This window comes from Panthera uncia, chromosome B4 (assembly GCF_023721935.1).
Source record: "Panthera uncia isolate 11264 chromosome B4, Puncia_PCG_1.0, whole genome shotgun sequence".
NCBI classification, from domain to species: domain Eukaryota; kingdom Metazoa; phylum Chordata; class Mammalia; order Carnivora; family Felidae; genus Panthera; species Panthera uncia.
The window spans coordinates 16,440,595-16,446,986 of NC_064809.1; the positions used below are offsets into that span (position 1 = coordinate 16,440,595).

A 6,392-nucleotide genomic window follows, 5' to 3' on the forward strand; every position below is an offset into this window, starting at 1 on the left:
TCAAGAGCTGACAGTCTTTTGTCCAGGCCCTGCTGGTAATATTAAAAGTTGCTCAGATTTAAACAATGGTTGCAGGCAACGTATTGCTCAAACTATTAAACTCTGAACGGAGGTGAAGATTGCAAAAAAAAAAAAATCACATCATTGCTCTCCTTTGCCAAATGGGAGTACTGTCCTCCTATCTGTCTTGCAAGAATATTAAAAGCTTTTTCATTTGTAAAATATTTTGAGTTCTTCCGAGAGAGAAGCTTTGTAAATACTAAGGGATTGTTATTTTTTAAACATCTTAGGAAAATACTCTTTCTATTAAATCATATTTGCACATGTGGATTTCTCTCAGACTTTAAGGCCTTACACTCTTGGTTCTGATCAATTCTCTTGAAGTGAATTTTCACGTTTATGGTGGTTTGTGAACATCACAGCCGGTAAAACCAAGTCACAAATAAGACTGCTGTTACACTACAGCCAACAAATGGAAAGACCTACATACGGATGTCTGCTTGAAATCGTTCTATGAGCTCGTGTGAGTCACCTTTCTCCCAGATTTCTTAGCTCCTGAGAGGTTCTAGAGAAACACACCTTGCTCCTTTCTTGAGTGAATAGTGTTGCTGTTATAATAACGAAGTGAACCCCTAGGGGGCAAAGCAAATTCCAACACACTCTATTGCCTCATCTATTACTGTCTACCAAAAGTTCCATTTGAAAGTGCCCAGGGTCCTTTTGAGAAGAGAGAGTGAACAGGAGCTCATATTTCATGGATGTATCAGAAGTGTGAAGATTAACCATTGTGTGTTTCTTTCATTTTCTTTTTTTTTTTTTTTTTTTTTTTTAATGTTTTTTGAGACTGAGCTGAAACCGAGTCCAACGCTTAACCCACTGAGCCACCCGGAGGCCCCCATTGTGTGTTTCTTTCAGAGGCAACCGAGTGTCCTTAGTTTTATCCCCACGTATACCTACAGACAGTCAATAGGAATATTTCCTTTGCCAGGTATGGAAGCCTTGTCATTTTTCTTCCTACTTAATTGCCAAAACTCCAAGGCGCTCTTGTGATAAATCATTAATTGTTATTCTGATAACTTAATAGCCACCATTTATTGAGAACTCGCCAGCCCAGTAAGAAAGACTTCACATGCACGGTCTCATTGAACCTTCACGATAACCTGTGAAACAGAGAATAGGTCCATTTTACAGTTGAAGAAACAAAGGCCTAGAGAGAGAAAATCCATTGCCCAGGCCACGCTTCCAGAAAGTGGCAGCGTCGGAGAGTATTGATACAAGAAATTAGGGGCTGGTGTTGTGTTTTGCTTTGTTTTGTGATATTTTAGCGACCCCACGTAAAAGGATAGAGTAACACGTCTGTAACTTTTTCTGCACATGTTAGTCTCCGATCAGCCCGGGGACCGCATATTAAGTCAAGAATGTCAATAAGCATTTGTGTTCTGCCTCATTCATACGAGACGGTCTAATGGGCCTAGTGATAGATACATCAGTGAGTTCATTCAACACTTGTTTCTTGTACAAGTCTTCTGATTTTATTTATCTTCAGGCCTTGCTCCACTCATCCTTCTCTCCAAAGCCTTCCTCAGTTTATCTTTATCTTGTGTGCCTTAATACCCGCTTACTTGTTTTTCCCTGATTCCTAAAATGGATGTGTGGACCCCTGGGGAGATACGAGATGGTTCTAAGTGATGTACAGACAAACATTCTTAACAGTCTTGGTTTTGTGTTGCTTATTAGAGAAATCCAACTAGCACATTAAATCTGTGATGTCACAAATATTATTGTTTACGGCAAAGCTAAAGTTCTTTGTCAGTTAAAGATACTAAATAAATGACAGTAACGTTGGAAATATGGTGTGCGACATCTGAGGTTAAGGAGATGTTGGGGAATACCATATACAATGAGAGGTTATTACATTTGATAATGTTGTCTACTTTTTACTCTATGTAAATTTGATTTTGTGAACATGACCATTATCTTCATTAACACTTCTGAATACGTCTCCATATGTTACTTCCTATACTAAACACGTAGATACATTACTTCAGTTCTCTCTTATGACAACTCTGTGAGGTGTGTATTATTATAAGCTCGTTTTATAGAAGAGGAAACTGAGGGTCACAGACTTCAAGAAGCCTCCTCAGGTGCACACCGTAAACAGTAGAGTTAAAATCTAGGTCTGTCTTTTGTGGTTCTATACAAATGTCCATCAACTGATGAATGGATAAAGAAATTGTGCTTTATATACACAATGGAGTACTACGTGGCAATGAGAAAGAATGAAATCTGGCCTTTTGTAGCCACCTGGATGGAACTGGAGAGTGTGATGCTAAGTGAAATAAGTCATACAGAGAAAGACAGATACCATATGTTTTCACTCTTATGTGGATCCTGAGAAACTTACCAGAAGACCATGGGGGACGGGAAGGAAAAAAAAAAGAGGTTAGAGAGGGAGGGAGCCAAACCATAAGAGACTCTTAAAAACTGAGAACAATCTGAGGGTTGATGGGGGGTGGGGGGGAGTGGGTGATGGGTATTGAGGAGGGCACCTGTTGGGATGAGCACTGGGTGTTGTATGGAAACCAGTTTGACAATAAATTTCATATTTAAAAAAAATCCAGGTCTGTCTAGTGCCGGGACTCATCAACCGCCTGTATGGCCTCCCTTATGTTTGTATATTCCTCAAGGTTAGAAATTGTTGACAAGTATTCTAGAGTCTAAAACTATTGCTAGAGTACTTTGACTTTTCAAGAAAAGTTTAGAAAGCTAGAACTTCTCAGACGCAGGGACAAATTTTTTAAAAGAATAAAGGCTTTTCTCTCTTAGAAGAACATGAAATATCAAGAGCTGGAATTACACTGTGTTCTTTCCAGTAATAAGAAGAGTGTAAAGTTTAAGATAATTTTCTATGTCTTTAATCAATCTTTAGAGACACTGCTGATTGAAAAAGAAAAAACAAAACAAAGCAAAACAAAAACCTCCTAATACCTTTGCTTCAACGTTCTCTCTCTCTCTCTCTCTCTCTCTCTCACACACACACACACACACACACACACACACACACACACACAAATATACAATCCTTTCTTGAGATGTCAAGCCAACATCTTGTTTGGGCATCTAATATGGGGGGCATAACTGACTTTAATGAGAGGGCATAGTCACCTTTGGGGACATAAGCAAATTTTGTGGAATACATTCACTCTGCCGGTTTTCGCAGTCCATTGCTCAAACTAAAATTACCAATCCTCTCTACACCAAACAAAAAGAATAGCAGCCTGCTAAAATCTGTGGTGATTTAAAAACCCAAATGCAACAAAATCTGCTAAAGCCAGATTGACTCCATTTCAAATCCTTTCCGTTTTTAATAGAGCAAACTCTCCTTTATATTTTATTGATGAACCCTAGAGATAGATGTGGAATTTAGGTACATGGCATTCTTAATTATTTAAGTAGGTTCATTATGGTGGTTCTGGAAAGAAAACTTCATCCCATTTTCCCCAAGTCATTACCTTTATCAATTTCAATCTAGAACTAGTGCAGAGTTCCCCGGGTGGGTAGTGAAAATGGGCTAATCCCTCCAGCCTTGGCCTAGGTATATATATTAGTCAAGGCTCTCCAGAGAACCAGAATCAATAGTGTGTACATATATATGCATACAAAAAGGGGGTGGTATTTATCATAAAGAATTGGCCCAGGTGGGGTGCCTGAGTGGCTCAATTAAGCATCAGGCTCCTGACTTCAGCTCGAGTCATGATCTCATGGTGTATGAGATCAAGCCCTGCCTCAGGCTCTGCACTGAAATCTGGGAGCCTGCTTGGGATTCTCTCTCTCCCTCTCTCTCTGCCCCTCCTCCACTCATGTGCATGCTCTCTCTCAAAATAAACGTTAAAAAAAAAAAAAGAAGAAGAAGAAGAATTGGCCCCTGTGGTTATGGAGATAGGTAAGTCCCAAGATCTGCAAGGTGGTCAGCAAGCTAGAAACCTGGAAGAGGGAGTGATGTGATTCTAGTCCAAAAGTCAGCTAGGTTGAGACTCAAAAAGAGCCTGTATTTCAGTGTAAACCCAAAGGCGGGGGGGGGGGGGGGAATGATGTCTTAGCTCAAAAGCAGTCAGGCAGGAGGACTTTGCTCTTCTTCAGGGAAGAGTCAGTCCTTTTATTCTCTTCAGGCCTTCAGCTGATCCAGCAAGGCCCACCCACATTAGGGAGGGCCTTCTTTACTCAGTCTACAGAGTCAGATGTTAATCTCACCCAGAAACAGCCTCGCAGACAAACCCAGAATAATGTTTGACAAAATCCACGTGGCCCGGTCAAGTTGACCCATAAAATCCACCATTACAATACACTCCCAGCATTGTAGTGGGACATCTTTAGACCATATCTCCTAATTCTCAGCCCCCGACTTTGCAGGGTTTCCCTAAGCCTGAACAAGTCCTAAGCTTCTGTGTACTTCCCAATGCGAGGCCCTTAGTAAGGAATCAATAAGTGTTGCTCAAATTGCTTTTTCTTAAGGGCCAAGGACAATAAAAGCTTGAGGGAGGAAGATGGTGACAAGGGACTCCATCAGCTGAATTTCTGTTGTCTGTGTACTCAATCTGGATGCGAAGAAAATAGAATTCCTTGAAGACAGTAACAAAGGAGACCAGCTGAGTTGCATCACACATTGTAGATAAGAAGTAAATGTTTATGGTATTGAGGGTGTTAAGGAGTGTTCTGAAAGGTACATGGTCTCCAACAAACCGTATTTTTTTAAACATTTCCATAATTATTAAAATGAGACGGTAAGTAAATTTTAAATGCATAATCACTAGAAGTTATAATAAATTAATACCTTAAGGCACATGGTTGCTTTCAGAGTGACCTTTGGTACTTAGTTCCAAGAAGAATGGTCCAGATACCTCCACAGGTTCTAGAAAATGAATGGGCACACAGGGTTTTGAGGATAAACTATGGCAATGATTTGCATTTTCTTCCTCATTGCCAAAAATAACGTTAATGCCTTCTGGTGTTCGTGGCAGGCAAAATAAATGCCCTTTGTCTTTCCCCTTGTCAGAAACACACTAAATCATTCAGGATTGTTTGAAGTAACTTCTTCTATTTTTGGTCCTGTTTTCACGAGCATGGAATCTCTCTTGAGAACCTGGGGAATGCTTTCTGTTAAAAAGCCATATTACGATATGTTGATTTGTGATGCCTATTTGTATGTGCACCCCCTTGAAGGGGAACCAGCTCACTTTGAGAAAGGGATGCCCTCCCCTTGACTTGGGCATTCAGCCAGAAACTGGGGGTTCTCTCCTTCCGGAACATCCTACTGGTCATACAAGAGCATACTGGCACACTGTGTCAAACTATTTTTAAAGGAAAATGAGGGATGATAATATTCTGCACCAGGCAAATGACAATAACCTGATGTCTCAGACACCAACAACCTCTTGCTGTCTTAGGGGCTTTTATCAATCATGTCCTACAGGAAATGAGTTCCATAGTTTGTACGCTGCCCTCTGCTGGCCCAGCCTGTATTTTCTGATGCAGAAATGAAAAGATTTTAGGAAGGGAAACTTCTGCATCCTTCTCTGGCTGCGACCAGCGATTACAGCTCTTCTAATGTAACCCGTATGTCCATCCCCCCAAAATGCCATTTATATAGCACTCAAGGATCAGTTACTCTTTGCCAGGCAATGTAGACACTGAGAATATAACAATGAACAAATCACAGACCTCGCTCTGAACATGGTCTGGTAAGCTAGTAATTACAGCAAGAGGTGAAAATGTCCATATGTGCATAATGACAATGTTGGTGGTCTTTCTGACTGTGACTATAGATCATACTCGTTCTGTTGGTATAAAAAGACCATATCCTGATCTTGATGTACTTACCACAAATATTTGGCATGGTAGGTTTGCGACGCTCCAAATTTCCTTTGGGTGTAGGCCTGCTCATTGTTTGTCTGGAAGATTAATGATAAAGGATGCCTGTCTAGGAGTTTGGACACGTAGATAAAACGTGGTGAATGGTTAGGCCCAATGTTTGAGTCCGCAGTTACAGAGACATCCTAAATCATTGAGACATATCTAGAACAGCAACCCAATTTTTAATACACTTGATATTCTATACCTTCTGACCAATACTCCTCACCGAACAAACCGCACTGGAAATGTGATTTAGTGGGTTCAAGCTTAAAGAATAACAAAGTAGTCGTTTGCCGTTACATCAGAAGCATGATCGTAATTTAACTCAGAGGCTTTTGAGGGAGATGTAGGGATATGGATGATGGATGTGAGGTCAGAGGAAGAGGTGCAACCACGAAGGTTGGCAAAGATCTGAGATGGTAACGGAGAGGACACTTCATCTTTCAGTACACATTGGTTGCAGGTTTGGAACTGCACAATGA

General features: G+C 40.6%; 1 long non-coding RNA gene across 1 annotated transcript; it reads right to left on the reverse strand.

Annotated features, from left to right (window-relative positions):
• Window positions 1-759: 759 nt before the first annotated feature.
• On the reverse strand, window positions 760-6,190 carry LOC125920016 (uncharacterized). The gene is made up of 3 exons (XR_007456914.1): window positions 5,878-6,190; window positions 4,832-4,909; window positions 760-1,160 (listed from the first exon to the last, which is right to left on the reverse strand). It is a non-coding gene; the product is annotated as an uncharacterized LOC125920016 (long non-coding RNA).
• Window positions 6,191-6,392: the final 202 nt, after the last annotated feature.